Source organism: Peromyscus leucopus, chromosome 8b, assembly GCF_004664715.2.
Source record: "Peromyscus leucopus breed LL Stock chromosome 8b, UCI_PerLeu_2.1, whole genome shotgun sequence".
In the NCBI taxonomy this organism is placed as follows: domain Eukaryota; kingdom Metazoa; phylum Chordata; class Mammalia; order Rodentia; family Cricetidae; genus Peromyscus; species Peromyscus leucopus.
The window spans coordinates 77,219,807-77,235,654 of record NC_051086.1 but is presented as its reverse complement, the minus strand read 5'-3'; positions in this window follow the sequence as shown (position 1 = coordinate 77,235,654).

Sequence of the window (15,848 nt, the reverse complement as noted above, 5' to 3'; positions counted from 1 at the left end):
AAGCTTTGCTGTATTGGCCCTTCCCCTTTGATAGACTGTACATTGAACTGTAAGAAAATAAACTCTTTCTCCCTTAAGTTGCTTTCCTCAAAGTATTATATCACAGCAACTAGAAATTAAACTAAGAAAATGAATGTGGTAATACACCCCTGTAATCCCAGTGTTCAAGAGGCTGAGGAGAATTATCTGAACACTCGGGGAAGGAGCCATCTCCAAACGGACCCAAACATTATTCCTGAGGCCGACCCAGGGCCCAGCTGCCGATTCTGCAAAGCCCAACAACTTGGAGTTGCTGGTGAGATTGCCCTACTGATCAACCTCTTCAGCTGAGATCCATCTGGGAGAGGTTTCAGAAGCCTACAGTCTGCAGTCTGAGGAAAGAAGATCAGCTGAGGAGTTGGCCAGTGAGCAAAACGCTACCGGAGAACACAAGAGAAGGAACCGTCCAGGCACAGAACCAGATCACCAGAGTCATAAGCCCATCCTACACCGACTGAAAACAGGTGAGGCCCCATCTCCAGACCAGCAGACCAGAGACCTGGTCTCTAGGCCCTAGTCTTCAGCCATTGGAACCCCAGGGACCAGGCAGCTAACTTTCCATGCTCCCTCACCAAAAAAAAAAAAAACAAAAACAAACAAACAAAAAAAAAAACAGCCTCTATGAACCCAAAAACCACTGGAGCCATAAGCCCACCCTGCACCAATTGGGAACAACTACTCCCTGAGACAGAACTAATACTGATTGGACTAAGCTGTTCCCAGAGAAACAGAGCCCAACAACACCTAGTTGGACTCCTAGTGGACCAAGACTGTCAATTAGAACTCCTAGTGGACCAAGACTGTCAATTAGAACTCCTAGTGGACCAAGACTGTCAATTAGAACAAGAGAGGAATCTTCAGACACAGACACCATCTACACCAAGCAGAGGAAGAGATGAGTAGATGCCAGTGCAAAAATACAGGCAACAACATAAAGACCTATATGTCAACATCAGAACCTACCAATTCTACACCTGCAAGATCTAAACATATCAAGGCAGAAGAAGCAGAAGAAATCAATCCTAAAAATGACTTTAAGAAGATGATAGAGACCCTTAAAGAGGAAATGAAAAACTCCCTTAAAGAGGAAATAAAAAATAAAAATTCCCTCAAGAGGCTGAGGAAGGGGTTTGCCAGAAATTTAAGACCACACTTAATTACCTGTTGATTTGAAGGCCAGCCTGAGCTACAGAAAAATACTTTTTCTCAAACTAAAATACTCCCCAACCTAAAAAGTGTTCATTCCTCTGTAAAGCCTCGAATAAGACCTTAGATATCCCTTACATTATTGAATGTTTGGTCTTGCAAGAGAGTTTGAAACAGAAGACACAGCCAAGCCATAGGATTCTCAATGCAATGAAACTGTGGGAAAACAGATTATTTTCTCATACAATATATACTGACTATTGTAACATGAAATTCTAAACTATGGTTTCCCCTCCCCCTGTTCCTCCCAGTTCCCCCTCACCTTCCTTCCCCTCCAGATCCACTCCTTCTCTGTCTCTCATTAGAAAATAACAGATTTCTAAGAGATAATAACAAAACCTGAGAAAATAAAATATAATAGGATGAAGCAAAAACTACCATATCTCACAGTTAGGAGTCCCATAAAAAATACTAAGCTAATAGCTATAATATATGTACTGGAGACCTGGTGCAGACTGCATAAATGCTGTGCTTGTTGCTTCAGTCTCTGTGAGCTCATATGCACCATGCATAGTTAATTCAGACAGTCTTTTTCTCCTGGAACATGCAGAGTTCTGTAGCTAGAGTTTTTCTGGTCCTGCCTGGCCCACAGTCAGGACAAATCTCTCTTACCCACCAGTCCCACAGATGCTTAGACTCAACTGAGTAAACACAGAGATTTATATTGCTTACAAACTGTATGGCCACAGCAGGCTTCTTATTATCTAGTTCTGCTATCTTAAATTAACCCATTTCTATAAATCTATACCTTGCCATGTGGCTCATGGCTTACCTGTACGTTACATTTCGCTTGTCATGGCAGTGTCCGGCAGTGTCTCTCCGCCTCAGCCTTCCACTTCCCAGAATTCTCCTCTCTTTGTCCCTCCTGTACTTCCTGCCTGGCTACTGGCCAATCAGTGTTTTATTTATTAACCAATCAGAGCAGCACATTTAACATACAGAACATTCCACAGCAGAGCTCTGCAGCAAATGCTAAGTACAAGGACTTTGTAGAACGTAACAGTTGTGACCATTTCACTTGTGTAATGACTAGTAGTGCTGATCTCAGACTAGTAGACTGTACAAGAACTGGGAAAGCTGCCCTCATATTTTTAACTCTTGAGGGATGGACCTTAAAAGAGTGAAAAAAAGTGGACTAATTAGTGGAAATAGAAAATAAGAGAGATTTATAGGAGATAAGAGGAATAGATGGAATTCGAGGAAACAGAAATAAAATTCCATATGAAATATGGGTCTCTTGGCAATGTTAACTTTTACTATTCTCCAGTAGTAGAAATTAAAATGCAGGAAAAGATGCTTTTGAACTTTAGTAACTGTGTGCCTATTTGAATATATCAATAAATTCAATGTTTTACCAATGCCTTAAGTTTTTAAAACCTTGCAAGCTTTCTCATGAGATTCTCACTGCAACTAAAATAAAACAAAATCATAAACAACCACTTTGCAAAAGAAAAAAACCTATGGGGTAATACATGCTATTTAAATCATTCCTGTTTGCTATAAAGACAGGTAACAAAAGATAACCGTATCAGGTAAAAGCAAATGTTGCAAAAGGATCAAGGCACACAGGAGAAAAGCTATCATCAGACTGTGTTGTTCTGAAATGTCTGAGACTTTAGATGTGGGAATAAAATCCGAAGTGTGCTATTAGCTTTCCCAGCTCCCGGAGACAATGCTGTCACATATTCTATACGTATGAGGTAGTCTTTCAGAGTCAGTCATCTTTCCACACAGCGGGCTAGCAATATCCCCACGAAGCAGCACAGAACAAGGGTTTTGTTCTGTCAGGGAGGACAAATGCAATGGTTTGGGTGTCAGCTACGGCAGATCCATGTGCAGGGTGCATCTTGTTTAGTGGCTGCCTCATGCTAATTGATAGTTTTACTGTGATAGCAGAACCTGGGCTTTACTTACCATTGTTGGGGGCATAAATAAATTAGAATGCTTTTTGGCATATTATGCGACATGCTGTAGAAAACAACATTGTTTGTTTGACTATTCAAGCAGAATGGTGAAAGCAGTTCCCAAACCTTCTAGTACTACTGCAGAGGGTTCAGTCTTCTGCAGGTCACAGAGACTGGGAACAAAATGCAGCATCAGTGAGAAAAACACAGACTTCTTTTCTGAGGGATAAAAGCTTCTTCTTTTTATTATTTTTTTCCATTGCTTATTCTATTTTTTTTCTGTTCTGTTCTTCTGCCCTGATGTTTCCTTTCTATCTTGTTCCTGATGACTTCCTTCTAACTTCTTTATTTTTTTTTCTCTTATAGCTTACATACACCAGCAAAATCTTTCAAGCAATATAAAAATTACAATGTGGTTACATTCTACATTTAAACTGAATGATTAAAATGAATACAAGTAAAAAAACAGCATGTTTTCCATATCCCTTACATAACAAAACCTTTTACACATTACAGGTGAAAAACAAATTATTCCTAAGAACCCACATGCATCCATATCCAAGCAACTTGTTATAGATTAACCAAGTATAAACAAGCAGGGTATTTTTCTCAGCCAGTTCTTTTACTGACAGGCTGCATTTTGAGGTTACAAAGAAAGGCTGAATTATTTTATTATTTATCTCAAAAGGTAATCTTATAAAAAAATCTTGAAAGAATCACAGATCTAAACTTTTATATAGGAAAAACAATTAGTCATTTTTACTTTAAGTCCTCAGGGCACATATCCACTCATCAACAGTTTTTTTTTTTTTTTATTAATTCATATCAGGAACCTGAGGGCAAAAATTGGTACAAGGAATTAATTATTACCTTTGATCACCAACCATTCTAACAAGAAAGGTACCTCAGCCAGCAATACCCAGGCTGCTATTATTTCTGGTCCCTGACCTCAACAAGCCCCTCACTCAACTATTAGAAGTGTGCCTTTCTAAATTTTAAATTGTTGTCCAGGATTTTCTACCTCAAAGTCCTTTACAAAACACCTTAACCTAACATTACTAAGATGTTGGCAGTCATGCAAGCAGACCAACATAGTACCTCCAAAGTGATGCATTTCTGATTCCCAGCATCTTTGTAGGCGCGATGAAAAATTGTCGCTAGCTGTAGTTGACAACCAGGAAAACAGGTAGACCCCTTGTACCCAGTATTCTTATATGGAATTCATATAGACAGGAAGTCACAGCAATGATGAAAAACATGACTGGATCATAATAACTAGTTTATTTTTCCTGTTCTTTTATATTCCACTTCTTAAAAGTATGTTTACTTACTCTCCTTCCCTTTCTCAAATGTGTCAGCTTTCAAGTAAATATGCTCCAAATGGGATTTGATTTCATGTTGTAACAATCAAATTGTTGCCAAATACAAGCTATAGAACTCTGCCTGTAATATCAATGTCTCTTGTCAGAAAATTTGTGCATGATAAAATACTAATCTGAAACAATATGACTCTGTATTCAAAAACGTTTTACTTTGTTGTCTGGGCACATGTACTGTGTTATTCAGGCTTTCTCCAGTTAGAAATTAATATCTGAGCACTGTGAATTTCCATGGGGCCCCATTCCTTGTAGATGAAGCATAAGAGTGCTGGAAGGGCCAGGTTCATGGATCTATGTGTAGTAATAAATCCTCATCAACATATGCTCTCTTGGGGCCCTGTAAGAAACATTTTTGGTTATATACAGTTTGCACTTCAGGGAAGAGAAAGAGAAAAGATTTCAGGTTGGCTCTGTATATCCAAACAATGAAGCCTTTCATCAGTATGGACTCTTTGATTGGCTCATTTTCTCAAACATTCTAATTATTTTTACAGAAAAAAAAACACTATATACTTATTCAAATTACCCACTGAAATAAAAGACATGAAAAGAATCCTGAGATTAAAGGTCAATTTTTTTTTTACTGTGGGTGAAATAACATTTTAATGGCATTTTAGATTGAGTTAACATTTTGGCATACACTTGGGATGAGAGATCATTAGAACAGATTGATCAGTTGATTGTTTAATCAGAGCATTGATAAATTGTATTACTAGAGCTTGGAAGACAGCTTGATTTCTAGAATGCCTTCTAAGCATGAGAACGTAAGATATTTCTCTGCATAGCTATAATCCCACTTTGAAAAAAAGAGACAGGCACATTCCTAGTCTTTGCTGGGCAGTCAGACTAGCTGAATTCAGTGAGAGACCTTGTGTCAAAACACAAGGTGTATATCAGTTGAGGAAGATGCCTGGTATCAACTTCTGGCCTTCACATATATGCACAAATAGATACATGTGTGACTGACTGCATGTACAAATCTGCACACATGCATAGATACATATGCCCCTTCACATACACACTAAATTGTATTGTATGTTCAACCATTTTTTTTCTCTTACTCTGAGTTCTCTGGTTCTGTCTGTGTTCCTTACAGGTTCAAACAGCATAAATAAGACATGATATTTTCTGAGTACTGCACAGTGGGAGAAAATACTTTGTGACTGAGAACTCACTCCTAAGGAAGTTCACTACAATGGAATCATGTTCCATTTTGATGCACCAGACAGCTTTATTTGCATGCAACCTGTGGGGACCTTGAAACAAAAACTAAATCACTAAAGATAATTGGTGAGTAAGAGCAGCCATTAGAAAGTAAAGCTTACAAGCAGGGACTGCAAATTAATTCCATTTGTTTCTAAACCAAGGTCAAGTTTTATGCTTGGAAATTGATTTTAAAGGTGGTTGTTGGATATAGGCATATAAACCCCTCAGCTTTTATTCTCTCACTCTATTGGTTTTTACAAGAATGTCTCACAGCCATAGGGCAGACACTCATGTTTTATAATATCTTTTGTGGTGTACGATTGTGCACTTTGTATAGCAGTAACCACAACAATGATAATAAAGTAGGTAACTGTGTGCTGAACACTGCATATATAATAACTCATTTAATTTGTTCAATCCTCTAAGGCAGGTTCTCTTATCAACTATAGCAAGGAGGCAATTTCCTCAAGGTTGTACACCTATTTGGAAAATAAGTCAGCTAGTTCATAGGAGGTGAGCAGTTCAGGAAAAGGAATACTCTGGATAAAACAAATGAGAAGCAATGAAACAGAAGGGTGGCAGTATTCCTGGGGAAACAAAAAGCAAGAGCTTCAGCATCAAGCACTAGTCAGAGTGTTTTCCCCTCAACTGCTCAACAGTTGTGCTTCAGATGAGAAGAAGGTTTCCGGGGCCAAAGTGTGCAGAGATGAAGCAGGTGTTTAGAATTACCAACATGCCAAGGAGATTTAAACACAAATGAAAGACGAATGTGTTAAATGACATTCAGGGCAGTCTTTAGAAATGGCAAAAGCAATGTCTTGTGACCACACCAGACAATGCCTGTTACAGTGGGAGGCCATTGTATTCTGCTGTGGATATCACTCTATGTAAATAAAACACTGATGGCCAATGACCAGGCAGGAGGTAGGTGGGACAAGGAGAGAGGAGAATTCTGGGAAGCAGAAGGCTGAGAGAGAGACACTGCAGCCACCGCCAGGAGAAGCAGCATGTAGAGACTCTGGTAAGCCACCAGCCACGTGGCAAGCTATAGATTTATAGAAATGGGTTAATTTAAGATAAAAGAGCAGTTAGCAAGAAGCCTGCCACGGCCATACAGTTTATAAGTGATATAAGCGTCTGAGTGATTATTTTATAAGTAGATTGTGGGACTGCGGGGCTTGGGGAACCTGGAGAGAAGCCCTCCAGCTACAGTATTCCCCATGCACTTTATCACTTCCAGAAGTGACAGGTCTTTGTATTTATAGATTAATGGTAACACTATCTTAGCATTGACTCAGATAGGAAATAATTTGGTATCTTAAATTTGGGAATAATTAAATATCAAGATAGAAAATGTACCTTAAACTGAGAGTACATTCAAAGAATAAAGACCTTCTTTGGACAAATGTCACTGTGTTTGTATGTACTTTTCTCATGAACTCTTATTTCGCCAGAGTCATGGAAGAGTCTGAGCATCCAGAGCAGAATCTGCGGATCACTTCAGAGGTCTTGCAAACTGCAAAATCAGGTGACTCTGTTTCCCTCTGTGAGCTTGCCTCTGCCATTCTAACTTTCCCTATTATTTCTGTGCTTAAAAACCACATATTTATTCCCAGGAGAAATTAAGAGTTTTACAAATAAACAAGAATAAAAGGAGTGTTTTATCACTAGTCACCATCTGTAAGAACTGCAGAAGGGGTCCTTCAAGACAAAAAAATTGAAAAAAAGAAAAAAATACAATTGAAGGAGATGTACAAAATTTTAAGATAAAGGTGGGCATACAGACAGACATAGTAACAGGTAGTACAATTGTTTTGATTCATAGAATTTAAATTCCAACAACATGAAAAGTAAATAAAGATGAAAAACTGCTATTGACATGGGGTAGAGCTTGCATGAAATTGCAGTTCAATTAGTGTCAAAAGAGAGTACTTTATCTTTAAACGGCTGAATGTTGTGGCAAGGGTAATTTATATGTGCTTTCTTTTTTAACACACATAGTGAATTTCCTAAAGCAAACAAGAGGGAAGTCAATAGTTATCACTAAAAATATGAAGACACATAACACAAAAGAAAGCAGCAAGAATAAACAGAGCAATTATAACAGCATCAAGATACACATAAACCAATAAAAATGGTGATAGTTTGTTCTTCTCTATCAGTAATAACTCAAATATGAATGGGCTTAATTGCACAATCAAAAGTCAGAGTAGATGACTTTTAAATAGGCTATAACAGTATGTTGTTAATGAGACAAACTTGGGCCAATGAGATGGTTTAAGAAGTAAAGACACTTGCCACCAAGTCTGATGACCTGAGTTCAATCCCTGGCACCCAAATAATGGAAGGAGATAGCCACCTCCTGCAAATTGACCTCTGACCTCCCAACAGGCTCTTGGAATATGTATACCCACACAGATGCACACATACAATAAATAAAAAGATGTAATTTTCTAAAATGACATATTTTACGCCTAGAAATATGCATAAGATGAATGCAAAGGATTGAAGATAGCCCATACATGTTTTAAACAAAAGAGAAAAATCGTATTCTTCACAGAAAAAAACTTTAAATAGAGTGTCAAAAAGGAGTAAAGGGGGACATCTTGTAATAATAAAGTGACAATATCCTAATTTAGATTTAACCACTACAATGCTTTGTTCACCAAACCTCTAATATATGGAAATATTTGAAATAAAGCAAATGTTGCTGCAATTGAGGAGAGAAATAAGTAGGAAGTCTCTATAGACTTCAAGCAATGAGCAGAACGGCATAAAATATGCTAAGAAATGTACATGGGCTACAGGGCTTAGATGATGCTATGTGATGCTGATCTAATGATCATACTCAGAACCCTCCAGGAAGCAGAAACCAGTTATATGTTCTACCTCAGTAATCAAAGCAACCTGCGGCCAGGCGGTAGTGGAGCACACCTTTAATCCCAGCACTCTGGAGGCAGAGCCAGGCAGATCTCTATGAGTTTGAAGCCAGCGTGGGCTACAGAGTGAGTTCCAGAAAAGGTGCAAAGCTACATAGAGAAACCCTGTCTTGAAAAACCAAAAAGAATAAAAATAAAAATAATTAATTAATTAATTAATTAATTAATTAATTAAAAAAATAAAGCAACCTGCAGAATCAATGAAATCTCAACCAAAATCCCAAAGTCATCTTTTTTAAGTGGGAAACCTTACTGTAAACTACTCACATTACCAAAGAGTGCCAACTATCTCAAAGCAACTTAGATTTCAAACTATATTCCACAGTGAGAGTCACTGAAACAAGAGCAGTCCTGTCATAAAGACAGATGAATCAGCAGAACAGTAGAGAGACCCGAGCTCTACAGTTTAGAAAGGTTAAAATGGTAATATAATTGGGGAAAAAAAGCAGCCCAACTATTTCCTTCAGGGAAAAAAATATACTTCCCAAATATACATGTCTCAGAGGACCCAGTTACAATGGGGGCCAATCTGGGACGTGGACCATGGTCTATTAATATGCAGGTGAAGGCAGTGTGTAAATTCAGGCAGTTGTGCTGATGACATCAAGATATAAAGGGCCATATTCTCTTTCACTGGATTCTTCAGGTCTCTCCCCAAAATCCTATTACCAGTGCTGTGCTAAACGTAACATGCCCTAGAGCTTTGTGTATTCCCTTCTCATGGAGTTGAAGCTAATTTCCTGAACATCTTGATTTTAATCACCTCTTCAGTGCCTGCTGTTGAAATTTTTGCTGAAGTTTTAAAGTCAGATTGTTTAAGATGTTTTGTTTCAATCTCCATCTTTGCTTCTTCTCTGAGTTTAACAGTGACTGGAGATCCTGCAGTCCATCATTTGAAAAGGCCTCCCTGAAGGACTTTACTTCTAGACCAGGCAGATGCCGTTGTGAGTCTAGACTGCTTCACCCTGTGTTAATCATAGCTACAATGCGGGTTGCTGGGCATATATGATGCACATAGCACCCCTCTGCCAGCCATCCATCCCCAATTTCAAAGCATATGCGATGCTTAGTAGCCACAGTACACTGCCAAATGCAGTTCAAACAGGAACAGGCTGAATGCTTACTTATCATTCCAAATCAGCAGAGACCACCAAGATGTGATGGATTTTAAGAATCATCTCCTTGAATATAGAGAAGCTGAACTTTATTAAGATGGAAATGCAGGGGCATGTGAAACTGAGATTTGTTATCCTGTTCAATTCAAGTAGTTGTTCTTATAAAATTGAGACTGTATCTCAGCATGAAGCCAGAGATTTGGACATGGAGATGAATCACAGTGATCAATGAATGTTGAACTGCTATTAGAGAAAGACATGACAGAGTTCCTTCAGGAGGGGGATGTGCTGTTGTTTTGAACAAAAAAGCATAATATATTAAAATTAAACATATTTTCTCCTTTCAAAATCATGTAGGCATTGGAACATGACCAGGGCCAGAAGGTTGCAAATTTACTAGGTTTTGCTCATGCTCCAAGGCATTTATCTGCTGGGGCTTACCCCTCACTGACAGATATTAGAAGCTGTGCTGAAACTGCAGGGCACCCTATTATTACAGACCTGGGACAAGGGGAAAGAAAGATTTTTGTGTAACTCTTTGTCTCTGGCTCTCCATAAACTAGAAAAGCAAACAAATGAAGGAGTCTATCTTCAATCCCAACGTCTGCTTAGCCAGGACATTTATTAAACAAAATGTAATTGTCAGATCAAAATGAGTAAAACTCTTCCTCCCGTGACTATCCCCATGCTTGCTTGGACTGCCTTTGTATGTTTCTGTTATTACATCTCATCTTTTCCATTGTTATTAATGTACTTCTAGAATTTGAGTTCAACTTTATGTTTTTTGAAATAATTGTGTTCTTTTAAAGACTTTCTAATTTATACTGTTCATAGACACCTATTTCCTTTCTTTGAAATTTAATTTTTATGTTTTAGTAGTTCTTTATTTCTTTATTTTTTGTTTATTTTTCAGATTATATTTTAATTACAACATTTCTCCCTTCCCTTTTCTTCCTCCAACCCCTCTATATAACTCTCCATGCTCTCCTTCAAATCCATGGCATCTTTTTTGTCAATTATTATTATATACATCTGTACATATATCTGTACATACATATATATTCCTAAATACATATATGCATTTGTAACTACATATGTATTTTTTTATTCTTCTCTCATACATTACATCTTGGCTACAGTTTCCCCTCCATCCACTCCTCCCAATGCTCCCACCACCTGCCTTCTCCCCCAAATCCACTCATCCTCCATTTCCCTTCAAGAAAAGGAGCAGGACTTACAGGGATATCGAATGACATGATGTAACAAGTTACAATAAGACTAGGCACAAACTCTCATATCAAGGCCAGACAAGGCAACCCAGTAGGAGGAAAAGGGTCATAACTGCAAGCAAAAGAGTCAGAAGCACCCCCCGACTCCCACAAGAACACTCAGCTCTACAACCATAACATATATGCAGAGGACCTAGTTCAGGCACATGCAGGGTCCATGATTGTCACTGAGTCTCTGTGAGTCCCAGTGAGGATTGCTTAGTTGATTTGTAGACCACGTTCTCCTGATTTCCTCTACCTCTCTGGCTCCTACAATACTTTCTCCCCATCTTCTGTGGGGTTCGTCTGGATCCACATAGTGTTTCACTGTGGTTCTCTGCATCTGTTCCCATCAGTTGCTGGATGATGGTCCTCAGATGACAATTGGGCTAGGAACTAGTCTATGAGTACAGCAGAAACTCAGGAATAATTTCATTGATTTTTTTCCCAGTCTTGTCTAGTTCTATCCTGGTTCTCTGGGTTGCACAGCCTCTGGTTCCGGGACATCCAGGCAGTGTCAGGTGTGAGCTCCTTATCATGGTGTGGGCCTCAAGTTGGACCAGTCATTGGTTAGCCACTCCTAAAAGTTCTGATTCACCATTACCTCAGCACATCTTGCAGGCAGGACATATTTATAGGTCAAAGGTTTTGTAGCTGGGTTGGTGTCCCAGTCCCACTGCTGGGAGCCTTGCCTGGTTATAGAAGATGACTGGTTAAGGCTCCATATCCTCCATTACTAGGAGTCATCACTTGTGTTACTCTTGTAGATTCCAGGGAGTTTCCACTGCACTGAGTTTCCCCATCACCTGCTAAATGCCTGAATTCTAGAAGTCTTTCCCAGTACTCTCTGCCTCCATCTTTTCCACTCCCTACCTGATCCCTTCCCACCTGCCCCCAGTCCAAACACAAAATCTATTCTATTTCTCCTTTCCAGGGAGATCCATGTGTCCCCCCATGAGCCCTCCTTGTTACTCAGCTTCTCTGGGTCTGTGAACTGCACTGAGTTATCCTCTACTTAACAACTAATGCCCATTTATAAATGAGTACATCCTATATCTTTCTGTGTCTGGGTTACTTCACTCAGGATGATTTTTTTTTTCTAGTTCCATCCGTATGCTTGAAACTTCATGATGTCATCTTTTTAAACAGTTGATTAATACTCCATTGTATAAGTGTACAACATTTTTTTATCCATTCTTAGATTGAGAGACACCTAGGACATCTTGCTTGTTTCTGACTATTATTAATAAAGCTGCTAGGAACATAGTTGAGCAAGTATCCTTGTGGTAAGATGGGGCATCCTTTGGGTGCATGTCCAGGATTAGTATAGCTAGGTTTTAAGGTATATCATTTCCCAGTTTTCAGAGAAACCACCATATTGATTTCCAAAGTGGCTGTACAGTTTGCACTCCCCCCAGCAATGGAGGAGTGTTCCCCTTCCTCCACATCCTCTCCAGCATGAGCTGCCACTTGTGTTTTTGATCTCAGCCTTTTTGACAGGTGTAAGATGGAATCCCATAGTCATTTTGATTTGCATTTCCCCAGTGGCTAAGGATGTTGTACATTTCTTTTTTTTTCTTTCTTTCTTTCTTTTTTTTTTTTTGTTTTGTTTTGTTTTCTTTTTCGAGACAGGGTTTCTCTGTATAGCTTTGCACCTTTCCTGGAACTCGCTTTGTAGACCAGGCTGGTCTCAAACTCACAGAGATCCTCCTGCCTCTGCCTCCCAAGTGCTTGGATTAAAGGCGTGCACCACCACCGCTATTTACCCTACATACCGCCCACAGATCCAACTTCTTCCCTCCTCCCACCTTTTAGCCCTCCCTCCCAAGCCACCCCCCATCCCCACATCCTCCAAATCAAGGTCTCCCATGGAGAGTCAGCAGAATCTGGCACACAGAGCTGAGGCAGGTCCAAGCCCCTGCCCGCTGCACCAAGGCTGCGCAAGGTGCCACACCTCAGGCACCAGGCTCCCATAAAGCTGCCCATGCACCAGGGGATGGATCCCAATCGCCCTGCCCAGATGTTCGAGCTAAACAACTGTCTCCCATATCCAGAAGGCCTAGTCCAGTCCCATAGGGGCTCCACAGGCACGAGTCCACAGTTCATGGGTCTCCAACAGTATGGTTGGTCATCTCTGTGCGTCTTTCCATCATGATCTCGATGTCTCCTGCCCAGCAGAATCCCTCCTCTCTCCCATCTACTGGAATCCTGGAGCTCAGCCTAGAGCCGAACCATGAATCCCTGCATCCACCTCCATCAGTCACTGGATAAAGACTCTATGATGACAGTTAGGCTATTCACTAGACCAGTCCAGGCACCCCCTCGATCACTGCCAGCAGTTCAAGATGGGGTCATTTCTGTGGATTCCTGAGAGCTTCCTCTACACCCTGCCTCTTCCCACTCCCATTATGTCTTCATCTATCACAGTATCTCCTTCCCTGCTCTCCCACTCCGGCCCTGCTTCAGCTCGACCCTCCCATTTCCCTATGTTCTCACCCCCTATTCCTTGCACTCCACTACCCTACCCCCACCCCTAGTTCACTCATGCAGATCACGTCCACTTCTACTTCACTGGGCTATCTATGTGTCCCTCCCAGGGTCCCTTCCAGTCAGCTAGCCTCTCTGAAACCATGGACTGCAGTCTGGCCATCCCTTGCCCTACATCTAGTATCGACTTATAAGTGAGTATATACCATGTTTGTCCTTCTGAGCCTGGGTTACCTCGCTCAGGATGATATTTTCTAGTTCCATCCATTTGCCTGCAAATTTCATGGTATCATTGTTTTTTATTGCTCAGTAGTACTCCATTGTGTATATGTGCCACGTTTTCTTTATCCATTCTTCAGTTGAGAGACTAGGTTGTTTCCAGGTTCATGCTATTACAAATAATGCTGATATGAACATAGTTTCTTTAAGTGTTCCTCAGCCATTTGAGATTCCTCTGCTGAGAATTCTGTGTTTAGATCTATACCCCATTTTTTAATTTCACTGTGAATGTGCCTGATCTCTTCTGTTTTAGTAGGTTTTTTTTAAAGAGTTTCATAGTGTTTTGATTATATTCAACATCTCTGCCAAAACTCTTTCTTAATTTATTCCCATTTCCAACTCACCCAAACATATGTCCTTTTTCTTTTTTTCTTTAAAAAGCAAATACTACAAGGCCAATCTATGCTGTTCAAATGCTCTTGCTTGTGTAGCCTTATACTGGTGAGTGGTCAACCTCCCAGGGTTCAGCTCCCAGAGAAAACTTTCTCCCTCTCCCAGCAGCCAGCAACCACCAATAACTCCAGGGTTTTGGGTGGAATTGTGTGCCCAGCTCTGGGATATGATCTAGCTTAGGATTGCACATGCTTTGTTCACGCTGTTTCAACTGCAGTGAGCTCATATGTGCAGATGTACTGCTAGGTCCAGAAGGTATGTCTCCTTGTAGTTACCCATTTTATCAGATTTATGCATACGTTGTATGCCCTGTCTTCTCCAGTGATTCCTGACCTTGAAATGAGAGTAGAGTTGTGTTCCCTCTATGGCTGAGCATTCAGAAATCTCTCATTCTCTGCAGCTTGGTTACTTGTGGGTCACCATGGTAATCATCAACTGCGGAAAATAAAGGTTCTCAGATTAGGGATGAGAGATAACTTGATCTATGGGCATAGTGATGTGTCACCAGGAATCATTTTAATACCATAGCAATTTAGCAGCATAGTAGTAGTAGGTTACCCTCTAAGATCTGTGGCATGTCTATCTACAGATTCTTAGATAAGTGGTTCATTAGAAATGTGATGATTCATATCATTACTCTTTTTGTTTCCCTGTGTACTTTATGAGTTGTAGTCTTTTAATTCTTACAATAAAAATACTTTGACCTTCTTTTAAGCTAATTTATCTGATTAATAAAATCATCACACTTTAGAATGTTTTATTACATTCTAATAGCTCTTATTTTTCTACTTTAAAAATTTTTAATCTATGAGATCATGTATGCTTGCTTTACAAGTTATGTTGTTTTTATTCTGCTCTTAATTTTTTTTTAATCTTCAGACTTTGTCGTGGGATTGAAGACAGATCGAATCCTTGTCATTACCCAGATACAGTTTCTGAGATTTTTTTTTTTGTGTGCATATTTATTTTTTTCTGAAAATACTGCACTGGTTCTCTCTGATAAATCTCCTATCTATTTTAAAATTAAGTATCAAAAGTCCTTTTGTCCTGAACATCTTACTAGATATGATAGACAATATTGGTCAGGGTGAAAATTTGTTTTGCTTATTTTGTTCTTATTTCAGAGTCCTTTCCTCTGGATGTCATTTGACTTCTCTGTAGTTTTCCACAATGCTAACCCCAAATGTTTTTAATAGCCTGACAGTACAAATGCTATGCTGTCCTTTCTGGACAAGCGGGACACAACGAAAGTGACCACTGTACTCTGCCAAGACAAGGTAAGATGGTCTTTCAGAATTCCTGCTTCTAAAATGGTCTTTCAGATACTCTAGGCCTGTAGCCAATTTAAATACACCAACAATGCTAAAAAAACATTAGGTGACTGCCCAGGCTGCCAGCTGTCTTGGTCTACTCTTACAAGATTCCCAAAAGTTGCTTGCACCCATCTACCATTTCTCAGGTACTATTATGTTCTTTCTCAGATCTTTGATATGGTTAAAGACTAGATAGTTGTAATTTCCTCAGTTATGATAAAAGATAAATTAGATATAAAACCTTAAACTCACAATATATAAGATAGATAGGACATCTTTAATATTGTAACTGTAATTCTTGCTCAATAATTGTTTTGTTA